This window comes from Bubalus kerabau, chromosome 1 (assembly GCF_029407905.1).
Source record: "Bubalus kerabau isolate K-KA32 ecotype Philippines breed swamp buffalo chromosome 1, PCC_UOA_SB_1v2, whole genome shotgun sequence".
NCBI classification, from domain to species: Eukaryota; Metazoa; Chordata; class Mammalia; order Artiodactyla; family Bovidae; genus Bubalus; species Bubalus kerabau.
Genome location: NC_073624.1, coordinates 116228927 through 116256357, shown reverse-complemented (window position 1 = coordinate 116256357; position 27431 = coordinate 116228927). Strand labels below are relative to the sequence as shown.

Sequence of the window (27431 nt, the reverse complement as noted above, 5' to 3'; positions counted from 1 at the left end):
CTCCTGTGAGTACAATCATTCCTTGGTATCTGTGGGGGTGGTTCCAGAATGCCCTGCAGCTGCTAAAATTTGAGGGTGCTCGAGTCTCTTATATTAAATAGCATAGTATTTGCATATAACTGATGGAATATCTTCCTGTATATTTTAAATCATCTCTGGATTACTTATAGCATCTAACACAGTGTAAATACTATGTAAATGGTTGTTGGAGCAGCAAATTCAAGTTTTGCTTTTTGGAACTTTTCAAAAGAAAAACCTTTAAAAATTTCAGTCCATGGTTGATTGAATCTGTGGGAATACAGAGGGGCTGATGACTGTACACAGCAATGGATGGCACAGGGACTACTAACAGCTTGGCATCGCTGCTTTGATTTCTGTTAAGGCACTAAGCATTTTAGCCAGCACTGCCTTTGTATCATGGTACAAATATCAACACAGTAAGGGGGGCAAATGATGTCTTAGTACTATTGTGAAAATAGTTTTGACGTTGCAGACAGTCTCCTAGGGACTCCATGGGGTCTGCAGGTCACGTTTTCAGAGCCACCGGTCAAAAACAAATCTAAATTCTAAGTGGTAGCAATTCATTTTTTTTGCAAATTTTGCCCCTCTGAGTCAAGTCTGTGCTGTTATAAACAATCCTGGCCTAACTGTTCTCTCATTGATCTTTTCTGCTTGCTAATAAGCATGACCCATCATATTCTGTTCTTGGTTCCAACTCAGTTCCCCATTTCTAACCCTCCATTCTTCTTGCCAAAGTAAAGATTTCTTGCTTCCATTTTTATCTACCTAATCAAATCCTACATTAATCTTCTAATGATTTCCATTTCAATTATTGTGATCCTGTTCCAGGAATCAACCTAGCCCTTCAGGGTAGAATTTTATTCATTCATTTATTTCACTTATACATTTATTGATTAATTTATTTAATCAATGAATCAAGTAAGTTCATTCACTTAAAATGAATTTTCTGCAAACCTACTATTTCATTTGTTAGAGAGATGGCATTTGGTTTTGTCTTTAAAGGGAGAGATGATTTGAAGAAATGAAAGTTTAGGTTTCTCAAAGTATGTATAAGAAATAATAATAGATTTATGGAGGTGAAAAAAAAAAACCTCCTCCTTGTTTGGGGAAAGGCAAGGAGGAGGATGCAGGAAGTAGAGTTATTAAAACAAGGCCAGAAAGTTAGTATATGGTCATCTTGTGAAGGTATTGGATGCCTGGAGTCCATCTGGTAAGCAATGGGGAGCTACCAGGGATGGTTCAATAGAGGCAGAGGTAATGGGGTGAAACAGGATCAGTCATTATTTGCCTAAGATTGTTTGGCAGCTATAGATGAATTTAGTGGAGAAAAGAGAATTGAGACAAGAAAAACAGGTTGGAGGCCTGAGCTAGGGTGGTGGCCCTAGAAATGGAGATGAGCGGAGATGGATTTTGAGAAGAATGAGGAAGTAAGTTCAGTAGGTGGTGGGGAGGGAGAAATGGTTTTCAAAAATGACTCGCATTTCAAGCATGGGAGAAGGTGATGCTCTTCAAAGAAATCAGGAAGTCAAAAAAAGAAACGGTTTGTGTCAGGCAAGATGATAAATTCAGTTTTTTACCTGTGAGGAACTTAATTTTATAGCACTTACAAGAACTGGAACCTGACAAATATTAGAAGATTATGGTTATGCTAGACCGGCTTTATAATCGTCTGTTTGCAATATAAATGTAAAGGGGAAAATGAAAAATGCAGTCAGTACTTTAGTTATCTGTAGTTCCTCGTTAGACAAATATAGCAGGAATCTATAGCTTTTCTGTGGTCCATATATCACAAAGATATCGCTCATAAAATTATATATATTTATTAAATGATTTGCAAATGTTATTTATTATGCTAAATTGAATGTCAGTTAATCCTTGCAACAGCTCTTAGACATTATTATCTGGATTTTCATAAGAAAAGGTACAAAGAGATTAAACAACTTCTCCAAGTTCAAACAGGAAGTGATGGAATGAACTTGAAACCAGGTTCTCTGCAGTTTTCAAGTCCTTGTTTCTTCTCCTCTGTATAGCTAAGTATTTATGTGCCTTTCCTCCATTTTCCTTTTCACAGAATAAAAAGGGAATTGTGCCTTTTAACATGAGCCATTGGTTGCTATGATACGATTGTATCCAGAGATTCCTTAACGCCACCTTAGGAGATTTGTGGTAAAGAATCCGCCTGCCAATACAGGAGACGCAAGAGACGTGGGTTGAATCCCTGGGTCAGGAAGATCCTCTGGAGGAGGGCAAAGCAACCCACTCCAGTAACCTTGCCTGGAGAATCCCATGGACAGAGGAGCCTGGCAGGCTACAGTCCATAGGATCGCAGAGTCAGACATGAATGAGTGTGCCCGCACAAACACACACACACACTCACAAGACCTGTCTTAGGAAAATATCCTGCTCAGGGGGCTCTCCCTTTTTATTTTATTTCCAGCTTTATTGAGATATGATTGACATACATCACTGAATAAGTTTAAGGTATACAGCAAATGGTACATATATTGTGGTACAATATATTATACGTATTATGGTAATGTTTAGCTAGAATCCATTATCTCATACAGATAAAAGAAAAAAAAACAGAAAAAATATTTTTCCTTGTAATAATGTTTAAAATTTACTCTCAACAACTTTCCTATACATCACACAGCAGTGTTAACTATAGCTATCATGCTGTACCTTACATCCCTAGTACTTATTTATCTTATAAGTGGAAGACACCACCCTTATGGCAGAAAGTGAAGAAGAACTAAAGAGCCTCTTGATGAAATTGAAAGGGGAGAGTGAAAAAATTGGCTTAAAACTCAACATTCAAAAAACAAAGTCACGGCATCCGGTCCCATCACTTCATGGCAAATAGATGGGGAAACAATGGAAGCAGTGACAGACTTTATTTTTGGGGGGGCTCCAAAATCACTGCAGATGGTGACTGCACCCATGAAATTAAGACACTTGCTCCTTGGAAGGAAAGTTATGACCAACCTAGACAGCATATTAAAAAGCAGAGACATTACTTTGCAAACAAAGGTCCATCTAGTCAAAGCTATGGTTTTTCCAGTAGTCGTGTACGGATGTGAGAATTGGACTACAAAGAAAACTGAGTGCAGAAGAATTGATGCTTTTGAACTGTGGTGTTGGAGAAGACTCTCCAGAGTCCCTTGGACTGTAAGGAGATCCAACCAATCAATCCTAAAGGAAATCAGTCCTGACTAGTCATTGGAAGGACTGATGCTGAAGCTGAAACTCCATTAGTTTGGCCACCTGATGCGAAGAACTGACTCATTGGAAAAGACCCTGATGCTGGGAAGGATTGAAGGCAGGAGGAGAAGTGGATGACAGAGGATAAGATGGTTGGATGGTGTCACTGACTCAATGGACATGAGTTTGAGCAAACTTAGGGAGTTGGTGATGGAGAGGGAAGCCTGGCATGCTACAGTCCATGGGGTCACAAAGAATTGGACTCAACTGAGCGACTGAACTAAATTGAACTGATATGTTGCTTCTATATTCCTAATTTATCCTTCCCTTCCATCTTTCCCCTTTGGTTACCACAAGTTCCTTTCCTATGTCTCTGAGTCTCTGTTTTATAAATGAGGTTAATTTGTCACGTTTTTTTTTTTTAGATTCCACATATAAGTAATATCATATGTTATCTGCATTTGCCTGACTTACTTCACTTATGATAATCCCTAGGTCCATCCATGTTGCTGCACATGGCATCATTTCACTCTTTTTGTGGCTGAGTAGTATTCCATTGTATACATATGCACCATCTCTTCTTTATCCATTCATCAGTAGATGGACATTTAGGATGTAGAAATTTGTATCTTTTGACCATCTTCCTCCAATTCTGTCTTTCCTGACACCCTCCCACTTCTGATAACCACAAATCTGATCTCTTTTTCTTCGAGTTTAGTGTTTTGTTTTTCAAGATTCTGCATTTGAGTGAGATCATATAGTATTTGTCTCTCTCTGCCTGAGTTATTTCACTTAGAATAATGCCGTCAAGGTGGATCCATGTTGTTCTAGATGGCAGGCTTCCTTCATTTTTATGGCTGAATGATATTCTATTCTATGTATATACTGAATTTCTTTATCCATGCATTTGTGGACAGACATTTAGGTTTCTCCCATGTCTTGGCTATTATAAATAATGCTGCTATGAACATAGGGATGCAGATAATCTCTTCAAGTTAGTATTTTTGCTTCCTTTGGATATATTCCTGAAGTGGATTGGCTGGATCATATAGTAGTTCTATTTTTAATTTTTTGAGGATCCTCTATATTGTTTTCCCTGTGGCTGTACCGGTTTACATTCTCACCAATAGTACAGGGCTCCCTTTTCTCCACATCCTCACTGGAATTTTTTCTCTTATCCTTTGGATGAGGCTACTTTAACAGGCATAAGGTGATATCACATCGTAGCTTTAATTTGCATTTCCCTAATGATGGGATGTTGAGCCTCTTTTCATGTACCTGTTGGCCTTTCATATATCTTTTCTTGAAAAATGTCTATTCAAGTCTTTTGCCCATCTTGTAACTGGATTACTTGGGTCTTTTCATTTAGGTTTTTTTGTTTGGGTGGAATTTTTTGGCTATTGAGTTGTGTAAGTTCTTCATATATTTTGGGTAATAACCCCTTATCAGATATCTGTTCACAAATATTTTTTCCCCATTCCATGGTTGTCTTTTTACTTTGCTGATTATTTCTTTTGCTCTGAATAAGTTTTTTAGTTTTCTGTAGCCCAACTTGTTTATTTTTGCTTAGGTGACATATCAAAAAATCATTGCCAAAACCCATGTCAAGGAATTTTTTTCCTCTATTTTCTTCTAGGAGTTCTATGGTTCAGGTCTTACATTTAAGTCATTAATTCATTTTGAGTTAATTTTTGTGCGTGGTGTAAGATAGGAGCCTATTTTCACTATTTTATATGTGAATATCCAACTTTCCCACCACTATTTATCAGAGAGACTGCCTTTTCTCCATTGAGTGGCTTTCTTTCAATGGCAACTAATTTCCCCTCCAACTACTTCTGTCTACTTTAATGGGCAACTACTTTCCCCATTGCAATGATAATTCCTGTCCTTACTTAAGACTGAGACAGCTATTAAGTAACAAAATTAATTTAATTAAAAAACCACAATTTAAGAACAGATATAATAATTTAAAATGTGGCTATGGCAAATACTGTCATTAAAAAATGATTAAGAGCAGGGTAAGTTCCTCTGAAACCACTATTATTTAAAAAAAATTTTATTGGGATATAGTTGATTTATAATGTGAAGGTTTCAAGTGTACAGCAAAGTAAATCAGTTATATATATATATATATCTCCATTTGTTTTAAGATTCTTTTCCCATATAGGTCATTTCAGAGTATTGACTAGAGTTCCCTGTGCCATACAGTAGGTCCTTATTAATTATTTATTTTATATATACATGTGTGCTAAGTCTCTTCAGTCATGTCTGACTCTTTGCTGCCCTATGGACTGTAGTCTACCAGGCTCCTCTGTCCATGGGATTCTCCAGGAAAGAATACTGGAGTGGGTTGCCAGGCCCCTCTCCGAGGGATCTTTCCAACTCAGGGATCAAACTTGTATCTTTTAAGTCTCCTGCATTGGCCTGTGAGTTCTTTACGACTAGTGCCCCTGGGGAAGCCCATCTTATACATAGTAGTGTGTATATGTCGGGCTTCCCCAGTGGCTCTAGTGGTAAAGAACCTGCCAGCCAGTGCAGGAGACTCAAGAGAACATGGGTTTGATCCTTGGGTTGGGAAGGTCCCTTGGAGGAGGGCATGGCAACCCACTTCAGTATTCTTGTCTGGAGAATCCCATGGACAGAGTAACGTGGCAGGCTACAGTCCATAGAGTCACAAAGAGTTGGACACACTGAAGCAATATAGTACACATGCATATTCAGTATTGATATCCCAACTTCTCCATTCCCCCACTTTCCCCCCAGTTGCTATAAGTTTGTTTTCTACATCTGTGACTCTATTTCTGTTCTATAAATAAGTTCAATTGTACCATTTTTTTAGATTCCATATATAAGTATATATATAAGGACTGGAAAAGGTCAGTTTTCATTCCAATCCCAAAGAAAGGCAATGCCAAAGAGTGCTCAAACTACCGCACAATTGCACTCATCTCACACGCTAGTAAAGTAATGCTCAAAATTCTCCAAGCCAGGCTTCAGCAATACATGAACCGTGAACTTCCAGATGTTCAAGCTGGTTTTAGAAAAGGCAGAAGAACCAGAGATCAAATTGCCAACATCTGCTGGATCATCAAAAAAGCAAGAGAGTTCCAGAAAAACATCTATTTCTGCTTTATTGACTATGCCAAAGCCTTTGACTGTGTAGATCACAATAAACTGTGGAACATTCTGAAAGAGATGGGAATATCAGACCACCTGACCTGCCTCTTGAGAAACCTGTATGCAGGTCAGGAAGCAACAGTTAGAACTGGACATGGAACAACAGACTGGTTCCAAATAGGAAAAGGAGTATGTCGAGGCTGTATATTGTCACCCTGCTTATTTAACTTATATGCAGAGTACATCATGAGAAATGCTGGGCTGGAAGAAGCACAAGCTGGAATCAAGATTGCCAGGAGAAATATCAATAACCTCAGATATGCAGATGACACCACCCTTATGGCAGAAAGTGAAGAAGAACTAAAGAGCCTCTTGATGAAAGTGAAAGAGGACAGTGAAAAAGTTGGCTTAAAGCTCAACATTCAGAAAACTAAGATCGTGGCATCCGGTCCCATCACTTCATGGCAAATAGATGGGGAAACAGTGGAAACGGTGGCTGACTTTATTTTTCTGGGCTCCAAAATCACTGCAGATGGTGATTGCAGCCATGAAATTAAAAGATGCTTGCTCTTTGGAAGGAAAGTTATGACCAACCTAGACAGCATATTAAAAAGCAGAGACATTACTTTGTCAACAAAGGTCCATCTAGTCAAGGCTATGGTTTTTCCAGTGGTCATGTATGGATGTGAGATTTGGACTGTGAAGAAAGCTGAGCGCCAAAGAATTGATGCTTTTGAAGTGTGGTGTTGGAGAAGACTCTTGAGAGTCCCTTGGACTGCAATGAGATCCAACCAGTTCATCCTAAAGGAGATCAGTCCTGGGTGTTCATTGGAAGGACTGACGCTAAACCTGAAACTCCAATATTTTGGCCACCTGATGCAAAAGGTTGACTCATTGGAAAAGACCCTGATGCTGGGAAAGATTGAGGGCAGGAGGAGAAGGGGACGACAGAGGATGAGATGGTTGGATGGCATCACTGACTCGATGGACATGGGTTTGGGTGAACTCCAGGGGTTGGTGATGGACCAGGAGGCCTGGCGTGCTGCGGTTCGTGGGGTCACAAAGAGTCGGACATGACCGAGCGACTGAACTGAACTGAACATACAAACAACATCATATGATATTTGTCTGTCTGACTTACTTCAATCATTATGACAATCTATAGGTCCATCCATATAGCTGCAAATCGTATTATTTCATTTTTTATGACTGAGTAATATTCCATTGTCTATATGTGCCACATCTTTTTATCTATTCCTCTGTCAGTGGACATGTAGGTTGCTTCCATGGCTATTGTAAATAGTGATGCAATGAACACTGGGGTGCATGTATCTTTTTGAATTATGTGAAACCACTTTAAATTTAGACAAATAACAGAGAATGACCTTAATAGGAAATCGGAGCATTCATGTATGCAGGTCTTCCTCTACATAGGAAAAATAGAAGATGATGAGTCTTGGAAATTAACATTATGGTTGGATGTTCCCCCAGAGTGTGATGAGCAGAGAACCAAGAAAGACACACCCATGCTACATCTATTACATTGCAAAGTGTGGCACTTGGTCAGGACTCAACGAAGGTAGGTCCCTTTCTGCAAAGTATTTCCACATCTCATTTTTTTACCCTATATATTGAAAAGAAAATCCCAAGGAATAAACTGTTATTGTACTGCTACATAAGAATCTTTACTCACTGAACCTGACTAGATGATTCTGTAGCTTGGTCTCTGCAGCCTGAATATTCTGAGTTTGCACTCTCTCTGTGGAAATTGATCACATATTCCTCTGGCCATTGAGCTGTGATAGGAAAGATCTTCCTGCCTGAAGTCCAAACTGAGCATGTGTCTCGCATAAACAAAGACCCATGACACTTTTTGTTTGTTGGTTGGTTTTGGCCATGCCAAATAGCTTATGGGATCTTAGTTCCCTGATCAGGGATTGAACCCATGCCCCTGTATGGAAGTGCCGAGCCCTAACCACAGGACTGCCAGGGAAGTCCCCCATGACACTGTCTGTGTAATGTCATTGGACTGACACTACTGACTGTTGATCCCTGTGTCCCCAGGGCTCAGTAGGTGACATTTTGTACTACAAAGATACATGTGTGTGTGCTTGCTAAGTTGCTTCAGTCGTGTCCAGATCTTTGTGACCCCAGGGACTTTGCTTGCCAGGCTCCCCGTCCATGGGATTCTCCAGGTAACAATACCGAAGTGGGTTGCCTTGCCCTCCTCCAGGGGATCTTCCTAACCCAGGGATCGAACCCAGGTCTCCAACATTGCAGGCAGATTCTTTACCAGCTGAGCCACAGGAAGCCCCAAAATATCTATTCCAGTGCTTAATTTGAGAGAATTTCAAAGAAAGTCTCATGGAAAGTCTCAGCTATGAGGTGTGGTTTCTACAACTGACCTCTTTGTGTAAGCAAAAAGAGGTTAAAGGGACATGAAGAAAGCAAAAGTCACACAAAGGAGATAGGTCTGCCAACAAACAGCATATTGAGAAAGTGAAAGGAAATAGGGTTAATTAGATCTTCAAAGTTCAGATGACAGAGGATGCTGACCAGAAAGATTATAAATTTTACCTACAAACTATTTAAGAAACATTTGTTTCTTAAGAAGGAAATAAACTATTGACAAGTAAAACTAATATTACTTTGCCTAAGACATGTTTTTGTGCCTTTACTTCAGGTTCCTTCATTTTGTGAAAAGGGGAGGAAAGCAAAATAAATATTTTTAAAGAACAAAACAAATGAACCCAAAATAGAATGGCATTCTGGGTAAGCCAGAATACTTGCAACACAAATTTAAATAGATCCAGTATTTAATATCATTCCTAATATCTATATTAGAAATGTTCATTCAATAAACATTTATGAATTCCCTACCATATGCCAGACACTGAGAATACAGTATTTACAAGACAGATATGACCTCTAACCTCATGGAACTTGCAGGCATTAAAAACATGATTGCATTTATTTTTACCTTTATAACTTTGTAAAAACTAAACAGATAACTCTTGAGGTTTTTTTGCTGGTGTTGGAGATACAAAGATCGACGTCCACAAGGAAGTGAAAGGCAAGTCTACCTGGCTGTGACCGTATTACATTAGTGAAACTTTCCCAGTTGTCACCCTTAATATCCAATACTGCTGTCTCCTTTGCCCTTTGAGTTGGAGATCAAATCATCATCTCAGTCCACCTGCCCCAATTACAAAGTACAGACACTTACCATTGAACACTAACGGAGGAGCCTGTGACTTCTCCCACTGAGCGAAATTTCTCTGCCATATTGAACCTCCGCTGACATGAAACAGGCCTCATCATTTCTGTTACAGAAAGCAGAGAGCTGCCTTCTCTTTTATCTGCGAGTTTATAGAACCCATAAGATCTGAAAATCCTATTTTAGAATATGGCATGGTGAAGAACTGAACATAAAGTACCTGATCCAATAGCTCTTTGTCTAGGACTTGTCTTTATGTGTTAAGAAGAGATTTATTTTTAAAAATGAGCCCCCTTATGGTTTAAGCTTCTTTAAGGCAATGTAGAGACAAAGGTAAGCTGATCACCCTGCCCTCAGGAAACATCAGAGGGACTGCTTCTGAGTCATCAGACAAATACAAAAGACATTTAGAAAACTAAGATCATGGCATCTGGTCCCATCACTTCGTGGCAAATAAATGGGGGAACAGTGGAAACAGTGACAGACTATTTTTTGGGGCTCCAAAATCACTGCAGATGGTGACTGCAGCCATGAAATTAAAAGATGCTTGTTCCTTGGAAGAAAAGTTATGACCAACCTTGACAGCATATTAAAAAGCAGAGACATTACTTAGCCAATAAAGGTCCGTCTAATCAAAGCTATGGTTTTTCCAGTAGTCAGGTATGGATGTGAGAGTTGGACTATAAAGAAAGCTGAGTGCCAAAGAACTGATGCTTTTGAACTGTGGTGTTGGAGAAGACTCTTGAGAGTCCCTTGGACTGCAAGGAGATCCAACCAGTCTATCCTAAAGGAAATCAGCCCTGAATATTCATCGAAAGGACTGATGCTGAAGCTGAAACTCCATTATTTTGGTCACCTGATAGAAAGAACTGACTCACTGGAAAAGACCCTGATGCTGGGAAAGATTGAAGGCAGGAGAAGAAGGGGATGACAGAGGATGAGATGGTTGGATGGCCTCACTGACTCAATGGACATGGGTTTGAGTAATCTCTGGGAGTTGGTGATGGGCAGCGAGGCCTGGAGTGCTGTAGTCCATGCGGTTGCAAAGAGTCGGACATGACTGAGCGACTGAACTGAACTATCCCTCTCAAGTCCACCCCTCTAGAAATAGATCAGGACATTCTCAAAGCACATGTTCCTCCACTGATGTGTATTAAGAACTTTTCGATTTCTGCTCCCAATTTTGGAGCTATATAATGATTAATTGCACCGATTAGCTGACAATCATCACATCAGGAAATCCAGCTGCCAGTATTGGTAATGACACAGCAAAAATTTGAGATACATTGTTTTTATGTCATTTTGGTCATAAATAACCTAAAAAATTCACTCCAGTCTCCTCCAACTAAAAGTATAAAATTCAAATATTATTTCCTAAAAGATTCCATGGACACCCAAATTTAGAAATGTGTATTTAAATAAAATAAAAAATTTTAAAACAAATGTTCCATGGATTGCTTTTGTTAAAAATTGGTGGAATCAAGAGAGAAAAGTGATCCATGCATGATGTGCCTATAAACTGGCTTTCTGAAAGCAAAAACAAAGAGGAAATTATGATTTGAAGTCTTTGTTGACTTCTTTAGTATAAACACTCCCACCACGGCCAATTTCAAGCTATCAGTCTGAAATCACAGAACATACAGTTGGGGAGAGATGTGCCCAGTCAGCATGCCCAGTCAGCTGTCAAGAGCCTGGATAAGCCAGCTCCAGAAATCAACGGCTGTCACCTGAGGGAAAAAATAAATATTCATGTCTGACTCTTTGCGACCGCATGGACTGGAGCCCACCAGGATCCTCTGTCCATGGGAATCCCAGACAAGAATACTGGAGTGGGTTGCCGTTCCCTCCTCCAGGAGATCTTCATGCCCCAGGGATTAAACCTGGTCTCTTGCATTGCAGGCAGATTCTTTACCATCTGAGCAATCAGGAAAGCCCCAAATATTAATTTACTTTCTGTCAAAGAGCCCAAAGACTACATCTTTTCTGGTGTAGTTCCTAGAATATCCAATTTGGGGAATTATTCTTAATGTTGGTTTTAATACTTTATGAAGCTAAAGATTCCTTTTATAAATCTTTTCAGTGCTTCACACTTTGATGTAATTTAGGTTTAAATATGGCAACCAATTTTCCGTAATGAGAAATATAGATAAAGATATGAATGTTTATTAGTAAGACAATGACATTAAAAAGATTTGTGCTACTTGTCTGTAAAAACGTTTCTATTCCTTCGGTTGAAGTAAGTTTATCGCTCTCTCCGTGACTGTCCACCAGATGGCAGACATTTTGCAGCCACTTTGAAAATAAGGCATATTTGCATTTCTGCAAGGCCAAACAATACTTTTTGAAGATGTTAAAGGAAATAAGGAGCACATTTGATTAAGCAACAACACATGCAGGAGCACATTTGCAATTTGGATTGTTCTCTTATTTTTCCCCTTCCAGTCCACACCTCTCTCTGGGGTTCCAGAGGGTATTATCCAACCAATTGTTCCTGACATTTTCATTTGTGGAAGTATGTGAATTTGAACATGGCTAAACTGAACTTTTGGGAGACTTCCGATTGGTCCCTGGTAGGCTGCTGGCTAAGACTCCACGCTCCCAATGCAGGGGGCCCGGGTTCCACCCGTGGTCAGGGAACTAGACCCCACATGCCCCAGCTGAGTTCACACGCTGCCAGTAAAGACTATGCATGCCACAACTGAGACTCAGCACTGCTGATAAATTATTTAATTAATTAACATTAGAAAAAACCCTGAACTTTTTGATCTTTCCCTCTCTTCCAATTCTGCTTTTCTTTCAGCCTTTTCTTCCAGCTGCTCCTCCCAGAAACCTAGAAATTATCCTTGATAATTTCACTCTTGTTACCTTCCACATCTAAGTGTTAGTTGCTCAGCTGTGTCTGACTCTTTGAGACCCCATGGACTGTAGCCCCACAGGCTCCTCTGGCCATGGGATTCTCCAGGCAAGAATACTGCAGGGGGTTGCCATTCTCTTCTCCAGGGGATCTTCCCAACTCAGGGATCGAACCCAGATCTCCTGCATTGCAGGCAGGGTCTTTATGGTCTGAGCCACCACAGAAGCCTCTGGCATCAAATCCTCTTGATTCTCATCTATCATCTTTCCTGGAGATGACTGCCATAGCCTCCTAATTCATCTTCCTTCTTATATCCTTCACACAACAGAAACAGCATTGTTTTAAATATGTAAATCTGAGAACTTGTTATCCTCCTTTTTAAATCCTTCAATGGCTTCTGTCAACTTAAAATTGTTTTCTTTCACTATTGACTTTTTTCCTTTAAAGTGATTTATTTTTTTACTTACTGTAGTAAAGTCTCAGAATGGACTAGTAAATGTGAGCAGGTAGAAGTCACAATAATGAATTACAATGTCCCACTGGATACAACTACTTGGTTTGGGGTGTACTGCAAGTGATCTCCACAGAAAATAAACTGTTGCTTCACTGTCCTTGGACTCACCATCCACATGCCACCCATTACAGGAAAGTTATCTGCTTGTCTACCTCAGGGAAATGAAAGGCAGATCTTAAGATCTTAATTTGAAGGACGTAAAATCTCTTGAAGGAAATTGTGATTGGAACTTTGATATGATGGTTAGATCTGAAGACAAGAATATTAAGTGCTTCTGACTAGAAGAGGTTGAGATAGACCTGCTTCAGCCCCTCGGGGAGGGTTCTTCAATGTTTTGGCTACCTGCAGCTGTGTAACACACTACCTCAACTGCATAGCATGGAGCAGTGGTCTGTACTTCATTATTATCTCTTACAGTGTTGGGGCTGACGGGACTTCAACCCCCTAGACTCTGAGGCTTCCTCATCCACGTGTATGTGGGAGGATGTGGGCTGTTGGCAGGGACCTTAGCGGGGCTTTTGACTGGAACACGTACGCATGGCCTCTCTATGTGGCCTGGGCTTCCTCAAAACCACTGATGCGAGAACACAAAAGTCCTGCCATTTTGGCCCAACCAACTTGGACAGCTATGGCTTCCCAGGTGGTGCTGATGGTAAAGAACCTGCCTGCCAATGCAGGAGACAGAAGAGACGCGGGTTTGATCCCTGGGTCAGGAAGATCCCTTGGAGGGGGGCATGACAGCCCACTCCAGGATTCTCGTCTGGAGAATTCCATGGATAGAGGAGCCTGGTGGGCTGTAGTCTATAGGCCGACACAGAGTCAGACACGACTGAAGCGACTTAGCCTGCACACACACGGGGCAGCTATGGAGAGTCATCCTAGCTCCAGAGCTCCCTGGGGCATTGACCAAGACTGCCATTGAGGCTGAATCACAATTTGACTTCTCCTCCATCCACTCCAGCTTCCTTCCTTCCCCTTCTCTTCCCTTCCACAGGTGTTAATCCACAGGTACTCCTTAATGAATGTCATGTACACGTCCTCAGTTTGAGTCAGTTCCTGGGGAACCCAGCTTTCAACAACATGGGGCCGTAAACTCAGGAGGGAAGTCTAGCTAGTGAGAGCTAAATGAGCTGTAACCAATGAGCACAGCCAGTGTTGGTGCCAGAACTTTCAACTGGGTGCCCTGTGAGCAGCGTTCTCTTCTGTGTGTGTATGTGTGCTTACATGGGCGGGGGGGCAGAGAGGGGGGAGAAGCAAATTCACTTTGGGGACTTATTTTGAAGTTGCTTATATATAAGTGTACTATGACTTAGATTGTATATTTATCTTTAGGGTTTATCTGGGAGCTGATGGAGGTGTGGGGATGAGAAGAAAGTTCCCTGCATGCACTTAGACATCCCCTCACCTCAGCTCCTCTTAGGACTGCCATCTGAGGTTGGCTGAAAGAGCTGAGACATTCTCCCGAAAGTCTTGTGAAGAACTGCGCCCCTTGGCATTGGTGCTGGTGTTCTGTGGCCAGAGATGAACAAGAGACTCATCATGGGGCAGATCTAGGGCCTGCTGGAGGGCACAGGGAATCACTGCATTCCCTGCCTGGACTAGCATCGTCCAGTAGAAGGATTCACTTGATCACTTTAAGAAGTTTGTTGTTCTACAAACAAAATGATGGAGAGGGTTTGGGAGAAAGGGAACCCTCCTACACTGTTGGTGGGAATGTACATTGGTGTAGCCACTATGGAGAACAGCATGGAGATACCTTAAAAAACGAAAAATAGAACTACCATATGATCCTGCAATCCCATTCTTGGGCATATATCTGGAGAAAATCGTAATTCAAAAGGATACATGCACCCCGATGTTCATCGCAGCATGATTTACAATAGCCAGGACATGGAAGCAACATAAATATCCGTCTACAGAGGAATGAATAGTGAACACGGTGATGGCATATTACTTAGCCATTAAAAGGAGTGAAATATGACATTTGCAGAGACAGGGGTGGACCTGGAGCTTTTTGCAAAGCAGAAACAGAGTCACAGATGTGGAAGACAAACTCAGGCTTACCAAGGGGGGAAGCTGGGGCAAGATTAATTGGGAGGTTGGGACTGACACAAACACACTGCTAGGTAACTAGTGAGAAACTATTGTACAGCACAGGGAGCTCCACTCAACGCTCCGTGGTGCATATACGGAGATACATATGCGTGTATACACGTGCTGTGCTTAGTCTCTCAGTCACGTCCAGCTCTTTGTGACCCCACAGACTGTAGCCTGCCAGGCATTCTCCAGGCAAGAATACTGGAGTGGGTTGCCATGCCCGCCTCCAGGGGATCTTCCCAACCCAGGGATCCAACCCAGGTTTCCCACATTGCAGGCAGATTCTTTACCATCTGAGCCCCTAGGGAAGCCTGTATATATACAAATGTATAAGTATAACTGATCACTTTGCTGCGCAACTAACAACATTGTAAAGCAACTATAGTCCTGTAAAAATTAATAATTGTAAAAGAAACTTCTTGGAGACTGGGAATCTACCAAAACTCAGAGCATCAAAACCCATTATCTCCCAAGTATTAGCATGGCTTACTCTCTCTCTTTTTCTTTTAGGTTTTTGCCAAATATCACCTTTCAAAGAGGCTTCCTTGACCATTAATTCTATTTAAACTAGCACCTCTATAACTCTCTCCCTCTATACTGCTTTTATTTTCATTATGTTGCTTGCAACCACCAGACACAATTTTCTGTATTTACTTGTTTATTGACTATCTGTTTCATGAGAATCTAGTTCTAGAAGGGGAACAATTGGTCTTTTTTTTTTTTTTTTTTTACTGTCTACTGAGAACCACATAATAGCAACAACAGATATTTGTTGATTGAAAGATATTTGTTGATCAAAGATTTCAACTGTCTTAAATTCTAGAGAGGGAGTTGTAGATGGTGAATATGTTCTGCCCCATGGTTTGGAGAACAGATGAAATTGGAGACTTGAAGGGGAAGTGGAGACCCAGGATGGAGAGCCTCTTTTGCTTTCCGCCTGCTGCTGGGGAACCTGGTTCCAGTCAGCTGTCAAGGTCCTGCCACGTCGTTGCCCTTGGGTTCTGTGAGACAGTCTCGTTCCTCATAACACATTCTGTTCTTCCTCCTCTGTCTGTTTCAGCTGGGTCTCTATCAACTGCCACCAAAGATTCTAACAAACAACTTTGTGAAAGTACGTTTTAGCTTTGCCTTTTTCTCTCAAACTGCCCCTGACATTTTTCAGAAAAACAAAGAGAAAGAGATGTTCTTTCTTCTCTTATAAAGAATTAGGCACATGTTATTGATAAGCACTTCAGTAACATGAAGGTCAGGGTTAGGGTTTTGTTTGTGTTGGCTTGGTCTCTGCCACACCACGAGGGCATGCAGGATCTTAGTTCCCAAACTGGGATTGAACCCGTGCCCTCAGCAATGCAAATGTGCCATTCTAACTCCTGGACCACCAGAGAATTCCCAAGGTATTTCTGATAAAGGCTTGAATCTAGGATGTTCACAAAAGTACCAGCCTTACTTTCTTTTCAGTTTGGAGATACCTGTAAAAACATATAATCTTGTGTTGTTTTCTGCTATTATAAAACTGTCTCTGCAAGATATTTATACAAAGGAATCTTTTTAAAATTTATTTATTTTAATTGGAGGCTAATTACTTTACAATACTGTAGTGGTTTTGCCATACACTGACATGAATCAGCGATGGATGTACATGTGTTCCCCATCCTGAACCCCCCTCCCACCTCCCTCCCCATCCCATCCCTCTGGGTCATCCCAGTGCACCAGCCCTGAGCGCCCTGTCTCATGCATTGAACCTGGACTGGCAATCTATTTCACATATGATAATATACATGTCTCAATGCTATTCTCTCAAATCATCCCACCCTTGCCTTCTCCCACAGATTCCAAAAGACTGTTCTTTACATCTGTGTCTCTTTTGCTGTCTCGCATATAAGGTCATCGTTACCATCTTTCTAAATTCCATATATATGCGTTAGTATACTGTATTGGTGTTTTTCTTTTTGGCTTACTTCACTCTGTATAATAGGCTCCAGTTTCATCCACCTCATTAGGACTTATTCAAATGCATTCTTTTTCAAAGGAATCTTTTAAAGACAGACAGACTTGCGGACAGATTGCTTTTGTGTCCTCTGAAAAGTTTCCCTGCAACCTCCAACAGTCTGCAGTTGTAATTGGTTATCTTAATAATTTGCTTCCCTAGTAATTATTTTAAAACTGATATCTCTACTTTTTAAAAGGCAATGAGATATTTATGAGGTTTCTCTGTCAAGCCAGGAGAAGAGTTTTAGATGTCCTTTTTCCTCCCTTTGTGCACAAATGAACAGCACATCTGTGACTCTTTTCTCACTCAAACAAAAAGGTGAGTGCTTCTGTCTCATTATCTGGGACTAGTCAGGGCTTCAACTACTTCCAGTTTCAAACTCATTCTTATCACTAACATCCAGTTTATTTTAATGTTGGGAAAAATATTTGAATCCTGTGGGTCTTTATTTCCCAAACAGTATTAAAAGATGAGTGTTTTCATTTCTGGAGTATAAAATTACTTCTTATCAGGATCCTAAGGGTCGAGCATGAGTGCTACTTAAACAAAAAAATAATTTGATTTTTGAGGTCTCTTTGGGAAGCAGAAAACACTCTGTAGAATCAGTTTGTGGGGAAAGCAAACTCACTTCTGGTTGCACATCCAAATATCTTACCTGGTGTGCTTGAATGGTGTCTCCTGGGTTTTAAACATCTGCTTGGTTCTAGGTTGTTTGTACAGGCCTGGGCACCACAAAGCGAGAAAGGAGACCAATAAGTTGCTGGTGAATGCAACCTTGTATCTTTGATGAAACTGGGCCAGGGTCTCCCATAAACTAAAGATGCCTGCTGCTGCTAAGTCACTTCAGTCGTGTCCAACTCTGTGCAATCCCATAGACGGCAGCCCACCAGGCTCCCCTGTCCCTGGGATTCTCCAGGCAAAGATACCTAGGATTTCTCAAATGTGTGGGGTTTCTTGCCATGTTTGTGCAAAAAAAAAAAAAAAAAAAGAGTTTTACAATCTCTGTTTTTTATGCTCTTGGTCAATACTGATTCACCTACCTAATCACATTATGCCAGGCAATTAAGGCACAAAACATTGATATATATTATATATAATATACATATAAACATTGTAATATGTAATATATACACTATATTTAAAAACACTGTAATATGTAACATATTACATGTTATATACATATGGGGAAATATTGGTATACATATTATATCACAAAGGTAATCTGATTCACAGGCTCTGATTTTTTCATTTGCTTCTAATCCTTACAGAGCACTCTCTTCACTTTTCCCAATTTGTTAAGAAGTGATATTTCTTTCCTTAATTGCTTTTCTAAATTAACTTTTGGGTTCTGAATGCAGTTTATTTAATAATAGCTTGTAGTTCAGTTCAGTTCAGTTGCTCAGTTGTGTCTGACTCTTTGTGACCCCATGGACTGCAGCATCCCAGGCCTCCCTGTCCATCACCAACTCCCAGAGCTTACTCAAACTCATGTCCATTGAGTTGGCAATGCCATCCAACCATCTCATCTTCTGCTGTCCCCTTCTCCTTCTGCCTTCAATCTTTCCCAGTATCAGGGTCTTTTCAAATGAGTCAGTTCTTCACATCAGGTGGCCAAAATATTGCAGTTTCAGCTTCAGCATCAGTCCTTCCAATTAATATTCAGGGCTGATTTCCTTTAGGATGGACTGGTTGGATCTCTTTGATGTCCAAGGGACTCTCAAGAGTCTTTCCCAACACCACAGTTCAAAAACATCGGTTCTTCAATGCTCAGCTTTCTTTATAGTCCAACTCTCACATCCATACATGACTACTGGAAAAACCATAGCTTTGATTAGATGGAATTTTGTCAGCAAAGTAATGTCTTTGCTTTTTAATATGCTGTCTAGGTTGGTCATAGCTTTTCTTCCAAGGAGCAAGCGTCTTTTAATTTCATGGGTGCAGTCACCATCTGCAGTGATTTTGGAGCCCCCCAAAATAAAGTCTGTCTCTGTTTCCACTGTTTCCCCATCTATTTGCCATGAGGTGATGCGACTGGATGCCATTTTCTTAGTTTTCTGAATGTTGAGTTTTAAGCCAACTTTTTCACTCTCCTCTTTCACTTTCATCAAGAGGCTCTTTAGTTCTTCTTTGCTTTTTGCCATAAGGTTGGTGCCATCTGCATATCTGAGGTTATTATTTCTCCCAGCAATCTTGATTCCATCTTGTGCTTCTTCTGGCCCGGCATTTCTCATGATGTACTCTCCATATAAGTTAAATAAGCAGGGTGACAATATACAGCCTTGACATACTCCTTGCCTGATTTGGAACCAGTCTGTTGTTCCATGTCCAGTTCTAACTGTTGCTTCTTGATCTGCATACAGATTTCTCAGGAGGCAGGTCAGGGTCTGGTATTCCTATCTCGTGAAGAATTTTCCACAGTTTGTTGTGATCCACACAGTCAAAGGCTTTGGCATAGTCAATAAAGCAGAAGTAGATGTTTTTCTGGAACTCTCCTGGTTTTTCAATGATCCAACAGATGTTGGCAATTTATCTCTGGTTCCTCTGCCTCTAAATCCAGCTGGAACATCTGGAAGTTCACAGCTTATGTACTGTTGAAGCCTGGCTTGGGGAATTTTGAGCATTATTTTGCTAGTTTGTGAGATGAGTACAATTGTGTGGTAGTTTGAACATTCTTTGGCATTGCCTTTCTTTGGGATTGAAAACTGACCTTTTTCAGTCCTGTGGCCACTGCTGAGTTTTCCAAATTTGCAGTCACATTGAGTGCAACACTTTCAGAGCATCATCTTTTGGGATTTGAAATAGCTCCACTGGAATTCCATCACCTCCACTACGTAGTTTGTAGTGATGCTTCTTAAGGCCCACTTGACTTCACATTCCAGGATGTCTGGCTTTAGGTGAGTGATGACACCATCGTGATTATCTGGGTCCTGAAGATCTTTTTTGTATAGCTCTTCTGTGTATTCTTGCCACGTCTACTTAATATCTTCTGCTTCTGTTAGGTTCCTACCATTTCTGTCCTTTATTGAGCTCATGTTTGCATGAAATGTTTTCTTGGTATCTCTTTTTCTTGAAGAGATCTCTAGTCTTTTTCATTCTATTGTTTTCCTCTATTTCTTTGCATTGATCACTGAGGAAGTCTTTCTTATCTCTCCTTGCTATTTTTTGGAACTCTGTGTTTAAATGCATATATCTTTCCTTTTCTCCTTTGCCTTTCACATCTTGTCTTTTCTCAGCTATTTGTAAGGCTTCCTCAGACAGCCATTTTGGTTTTTTACATTTCTTTCTCTTGGGGATGGTCTTGATCACTGCCTCCTGTACAATGTCACGAACCTCCATCCATAGTTCTTCAGGCACTCTGTCTATCAGATTTAATCCCTTGAATCTATTTGTCACTCCCACTGTATAATCGTAAGTGATTTGCTTTAGATCATACCTGAATGGTCTAGTGGTTTTCCCTACTTTCTTCAATTTAAGTCTGAATTTGGCAATTAGGAGTTCATGATCTGAGCCACAGGCAGCTCCTGGTCTTGTTTTTGCTGACTGTATAGAGCTTCTCCATCTTTGGCTGCAAAGATTATAATCAATCTGATTTCGGTATTGACCATCTGGTGATGTCCATGTGTAGAGTCTTCTCTTGTGTTGCTGGAAGACAATGTTTGCTATGACCAGTGCGTTCTCTTGGCAAGACTCTGTTAGCCTTTGACCTGCTTCATTTTGTATTCCAAGGTCAAATTTATACTCCAAGGCCAAATGACAGCTTGTAGCTTCCTATATATTTATATGCCATCAGCAGTTAGGTAACCATTTATTGAAGCTTCTCTTAACCAGTCCCTCATTTAGTCATGAAGTCTCTGGACAATTCCCTTGGGATTTTTTTTCTCTTCTTTTAAAAAAAAGTTTTCCAATTATTGGATTCTCAAGGCCACATTGCTAGTAGATGAGAAAGCCAAAGTTCAAACCGGCATTCTCTTTCTTGGCCTGGAATCTCAGTCAGTATAGTGTTTTTATAGAAGAATGGACATGGAATGAGCACGAGGCAAAACACTGCGGACAGGGCAGAGGTTCCAGTGCGCTTGTTCTGAACACCAGTCCAAGGCTCCTCATGGAGCAGGCGGGGTACTGTTCTCACCGAGTCTAAACTATACTGCTCATTGCTTGACAAGGCCAATAATTGAGATATGAGTTCTTGGGGCAAGGAATACCGACTTTATTCCAAAAGCCCAGCTAACCGAGAAGATGGTGGGCTCATGCCCCAAAGAACCATCTTGCCAGCGTTAGAATTCAGACTCCTTTTATACTAAAAGGGGAGGAAGTAAAGTCAAACACTTCCTGGTTCCCATCAGCCTCCAGAGGGGATGTGTTAATTTCTTCCTCCCTACAGTCATTCAGGAGTGGGCCTGGTCAAGATGTTTCCTGTGAGCTAAACAAAGGTATTTTAGCTTAATGCTCATTACCTGGGAGGCAGAGTTCCCAGAGATTGGCCATTATGTATAACTTAAGCTTATAGGCAACATCTCTCTAGTGATTAACTTGTAATAGAATACAAAATATTCTTCCCTATTACAGTACCATAGTCACATCAATTTATACCATAGTTAAATCTTCAAACTTTATTTTTGTACACCTTTGGGTCCTCATGAAAATGGAATTTTTGGGTAACATATTTTTCCAAAGTTCCCGAAGTAGGGCATGCAGGTTGGTATCCCTCTCCCAAGCTGGGAAACACACCCGTGAGCATGTGCACAAAATCCATATGTTGAAGCCCTGATCCTCAGAGTGATGGAGCTGGAGATGGGCCTCTAGGAAGTCATTAGGTTAGATGAGGTCACAAGATGGGGTTCTCACGACTTAATGAGTGTCCTTATAAGAAGGGGCCAGAGAGCAGGCTACTAGCCTCTGCATATGAGGGCACAGCAAGAAGCCAACCAGCTGAAAACCAGGAAGGGGGGCCTATCCAGACACCAAATCCACAAGCACCTTGAACTTGAACTTCCCAGTCTCTACAACTGTGAGAAATAAATGTCTGTTATTTAAGCCATCTCACCTATGGTATTTTAACTCCCAAATAGACTGAGACAATAAGAAAATTGAGTATTTAGATTTAGAAATGCATTTTCCCACAGAAAACTGGATTTAAATAGTAATTCACTTCTGAGGGGAGGCCACTAACTGAATTCATAATGGAGTGGAAAGAGCAAGTATTTTTAAATGAAAAGAATGTTCTAAAAAACTGTGGCAATTTTTTTTTTTTCCTAATGAAACAGGAAAAATAGGCATTAGTCTGTGAGTCAGGAGCCGTGGGTTCAGTCTTCTGCTCTTTGCTGTCTGGCTGTGTGAATTTAACCAGGTCATTTTACCCCTCCAGCCTTCAATTTCTTCATTTGTAAAATTAAAGAGTGAAAGAGGTTACAGTAAAAAGTATACTTTAAAAAGTGTCCTTCCCGTTCCTATACCCACTTAAAGGAACTGAAGGAAGCTAATTAGAGAAGGAACTCTACTACACTGTGGCTATGAAAGGCCCGAGCCTCATACACAATCTCTGAAGAACATCATCCACAAACAGCATCACTAGAAGTCAATTAGCAGAGAAGCCGGGTTCTGATGTTCCTGGAAACATGCAACCTATGGAGATAAAATGGAGGCACCTCTAATTCTACCCGACTTCCCTGGTGGCTCAGACGGTAAAGCGTCTGCCTACAATGCGGGAGACCCGGGTTTAATCCCTGGGTTGGGAAGGTCTCCTGGAGAAGGAAATGGCAACCCACTCCAGTATTCTTGCCTGGAGAATCCCATGGATGGAGGAACCTGGTAGGCCACAGTCTATGAGGTCGCAAAGAGTTGGACACGATGGAGCGACTTAACTCTCACTTAATTTTACCCAGTTTACAGAAATGAGAGCTTCAGAGGACGAGGTGGGTTTCAGGAAAGAGAGCAAACCTCTTGCTTTGAGTCATTTCCTTACTAAAGGTCTCCAGGAAGTAATGTCATGTCCAGAAATTCTATTTAGGATGGGTTAGAGGCTGTATACTGGTTAGAAGATAAGCCTTAAAGCTGATTTTATAAAGCTGCTGCTGCTGCTGCTAAGTTGCTTCAGTCATGTCCGACTCTGTGCGACCCCAGAAATGGCAGCCCACCAGGCTCCCCCATCCCTGGGATTCTCTAGGCAAGAACACTGGAGCGGGTTGCCATTTCCTTCTCCAATGCATGAAAGTGAAAGGTGAAAATGAAGTCACTCAGTCATGTCCGACTCTTAGTGACCCCATGGACTGCAGCCTACCAGGCTCCTCCGTCCATGGGATTTTCCAGGCAAGAGTACTGGAGTGGGGTGCCATCGCCTTCTCCGTATTTTATAAAGCACAGTATATCAATCAGACTGAGGAAATGTCAAAGGTCACCATTAAAGAATTGGGGATGAGGACACTGATGAAATTATGGGGTGAGCAATTCCCCAGGTAACCTTCGGCTCTGCCATTGCTGAAAATAATGGGATAGAAGGAGGAACGCTTGAATAAAGGAGACATTTCTTATTATTTTTTCTTCTGAGAAACTACTTGGAGAATAGTATAGGGAAAGTGCTGAAGACTCAAGCTCAGAGCAGCTGAGAGCTGTGCCATCCTTCCTGTCTCACTTGGTGCCCCTCAAGTGCCTGGAGTGGGGAATCGGGACCACAGAAGCCTCATAGTTAATGTACATCATGGTTAATTCCCGTCTAGGGGCTGGACGGAGAGTTCTGCAGGTTTTGGCAGGGCCCAGTAACATAATTCTTACTGGTACAGTGAGGCCAGAGTTCCGGCCCTGTCAGGGTTACCCCTTTGGCAACTGGCGTGAGCAACTGCCCAGATACTATTCTCTTTCTGTGGCTGTGCAGTGGATGGAAATAGGTTTAACCTTGTTTCTTGTGAGACCTCTGACAGCTAGCTGAAACTTCGGTGATTCTGACAAAACCACAGCTCTGGCTGAAAACCAAGATGAAAACCCACTGGAGCTATCCAATGAGAACACAACCTACTCTGGGAAAGCGGGGTACAAGGACACCCTCGGGGACACAGGTCTACCTGGACAGTTATATTGAGCTTTGAGCAAAAAACAAATCCTTCTGACAAGAACTGCAGCTGATTAAGAACTACTGGGGAAAAGCAGAGTCTGAACTGAGAACCACCTATACCACCGCCCTGAGATTGTTGGATAACTAATGCCATAGCCAATGTGGCTGATCCAGAGAGTGATCTTTCATCTGAAAATGGAGACTACTTCCATAAGGTGATGATCAAAAACAAACTATAGACGATTCCCAAGGAGCTTCCCAGAAGGCATTAGATATGAACATGGAATCAGATCAGATCAGATCAGTCGCTCAGTCATGTCCAACTCTTTGCGACCCCATGAATCGCAGCACACCAGGCCTCCCTGTCCATCACCAACTCCCAGAGTTCACTGAGCTCACGTCCATCGAGTCAGTGATGCCATCCAGCCATCTCATCCTCTGTCGTCCCCTTCTCCTCTTGCCCCCAATCCCTCCCAGCATCACAGTCTTTTCCAATGAGTCAACTCTTCGCATGAGGTGGCCAAAGTACTGGAGTTTCAGCTTTAGCATCATTCCTTCCAAAGAACACCCAGGACTGATCTCCTTCAGAATGGACTGGTTGGATCTCCTTGCAGTCCAAGGGACTCTCAAGAGTCTTCTCCAACACCACAGTTCAAAAGCATCAATTCTTCGGCACTCAGCCTTCTTCACAGTCCAACTCTCACATCCATTCATGACCACAGGAAAAACCATAGCCTTGACTAGATGAACCTTTGTTGGCAAAGTAATGTCTCTGCTTTTGAACATGCTATCTACGTTTGTCATAACTTTCCTTCCAAGAAGTAAGCGTCTTTTAATTTCATGGCTGCAGTCACCATCTGCAGTGATTTTGGAGCCCAGAAAAATAAAGTCTGACACTGTTTCCACTGTTTCCCCATCTATTTCCCATGAAGTGATGGGACTGGATGCCATGATCTTCGTTTTCTGAATGTTGAGCTTTAAGCCAACTTTTTCACTCTCCACTTTCACTTTCATCAAGAGGCTTTTGAGTTCCTCTTCCCTTTCTGCCATAAGGGTGGTGTCGTCTGCATATCTGAGGTTATTGATATTTCTCCCGGCAATCTTGATTCCAGCTTGTGTTTCTTCCAGTCCAGCGTTTCTCATGGTGTACTCTGCATATAAGTTAAAGAAGCAGGGTGATAATATACAGCCTTGACGTATGCCTTTTCCTATTTGGAACCGGTCTGTTGTTCCACGTCCAGTTCTAATTGTTGCTTCCTGACCTGCATACAAATTTCTCAAGAGGCAGATCAGGTGGTCTGGTATTCCTATCTCTTTCAGAATTTTCCACAGTTTATTGTGATCCACACAGTCAAAGGCTTTGGCATAGTCAATAAAGCAGAAATGCAACCTACTCACCCAATCGACCTTGGGCTGGCTCTTAGCTCTTCTGTAGTTTATTGTGAAATCCTGAGTAACCCAGAGTTCGCCTGCATACTGGCTGAAACCACTTTTGGTGAAGCCATGATGGAATCTGATGTACTGAATAAAGACTCAGACAAAAACACCCTCATCACGCAACAGCTTAGAGACAATCTAACACTATGGACCTCAGACAATGCAGAAGAATGTGAAGTGCAGAGGGGACAGAAAGCTAAATGGATACAGTGTCATCTTTTTTCCTTCAAGAAAACTTGTTACACATCTCCATTGCTCATTCCACTTGGATTCTCTACAGCAAAGAAACCCATTCAGTATATGGAACTACTGAAATTTTACGATGTATGGACTACACTTCTAGAGTAAGTGTTTTACTTACATGGATCAATCTCATGACCATCTCTTCTTTAGATGTAAATGATATGCATTAAGTGTTGTAGGGAATAAAATAGGCATTTTGAAACTAGGAATAAATGGAATGTAAGACAGACTTTCACTGCCCTAGAAACCACTTCCAGAAGGAGAAATAAGATACTGAGTCAGGCAGTTCTCTGTGCTGGTCAACAGGTGGCAGCAGAGTAGCTTGGATGCCAACTGAAACAAAGGGTGGAAATCGATATTCAGGATAAAGGCAGGCTTTGGGTGAATGTGTGTGGAGACAGTGTGACTGGTGGTTTATATTTGAATACATCTTAACTCTAAACTGTTCATTGGTTGAAGCGAAGAACATTTCCAGGTACAACTAAAAGTTGGTTTCCTCCCTATAAAGTGGATATAAAAGTGATATCTGGGCTTTCCTGGTGGCACAGTAGTAAAGAATCTGCCTGCCAACGCAGGAGATGTGGGTTCCATCCCTGGTTTGGGAAGATCCCACATGCTGCAGAGCAACTAAGCCCATGCCCCACAACTCCTGAGCCTGTGCTCTAGAGCTGCGGAGCCTCAACCACTGAAACTCTCACTTCCTAGAGCCTCTGCTGCACGAGAGAAGCCACCACAATGAGAGGCCCTCTTGCTACAGCGAAGACCCAGCATAGCCAAAAATAAATAAAGTTACTTTTTAAAAAGTGATGCCTACTCCATAGCATTATTGCGAGCAGAGGTGAGTTGATCGTGTGAACATAGCCATGCAGACGACAGAGTAAATGCTCCATAGACGCCAGTCACTGGGACTGCACAGCCCTGCTGCTGCTGCTGCTGCTGCTAAGTCGCTTCAGTCGTGTCCGACTCTGTGCAACCCCATAGATAGCCCACCAGGCTCCGACATTCCTGGGATTCTCCAGGCAAGAACACCGGAGTGGGGTGCCATTGCCTCTCTGCAGCCACCATGAGGCACGTGTAATATCAGCAAGTATTAGTGGATACACAATTGGACAGGGTGGTCACAAGCCCGATACTCCTAACTCAGAGGCGAGTGCCAAAATACCCATAGTAGAGTTTGGTAAGGGAATAACCATTTATACCGCTAATGGAACTCTTTACAAGTGCGTAGCCTCGGGAGTTCATTGAAATGGCATCTCTCTGAGTATCATTAGAGCTTATATGTATGTTGCTGAGTCTTTCCAGAAAGGTATATAAGTATTACAAACCCAGACAAACTTATCTGGATTTATTCCTCAGATAAGAATTGTGCAGTCCCTACCATGTTCAGTTCTGCCCACACACAGGTGTGTGGCTCTATGAACACAATTCTAGCATCACCCACAATGCCACTTAGAGAAAGGGGCTGGAATTAGTCTTGCTGTTTTAAGCTAGATATTCAGGGGACCAGAGGAGAACTCTGGAGCACTTGCTCAACCATCGAGTTGCAGTTCCCCTTCTTAACTTTGACTCTATGAGTTCAGATCTTAGGAGAGGGCTTCTTCCTGGCTTCCTGACTTTTATAACAATTTTTCCTAAGAATATAACTCAGTCATGGACCCCAGCTACTACCCTCAGTCACGGACCCCAGCTATTACC

General features: G+C 41.6%; 1 protein-coding gene and 1 pseudogene across 3 annotated transcripts in view; one reads left to right on the top strand and one right to left on the bottom strand.

The window, feature by feature from the left end:
• Positions 1-27431, bottom strand: part of LOC129656632 (uncharacterized) — a 165175-nt gene that overhangs the window by 25117 nt on the left and 112627 nt on the right. Inside the window, exons 4-5 of one of the 3 annotated variants that reach the window (XR_008716451.1) lie at positions 14770-14837; positions 11776-11893 (exon numbers count right to left, since the gene is read on the bottom strand). The exons of 1 other annotated variant lie outside the window; for it this stretch is intronic. The gene's annotated coding sequence lies outside the window, so the exon portion shown is untranslated. Of the gene's footprint in view, positions 1-11775; positions 11894-14769; positions 14838-15760; positions 16112-27431 lie in introns of those variants that run through there. One more of the 3 variants, XR_008716445.1, reaches the window with a different exon arrangement.
• Positions 1425-25841, top strand: LOC129653234 (14-3-3 protein theta-like; annotated as a pseudogene).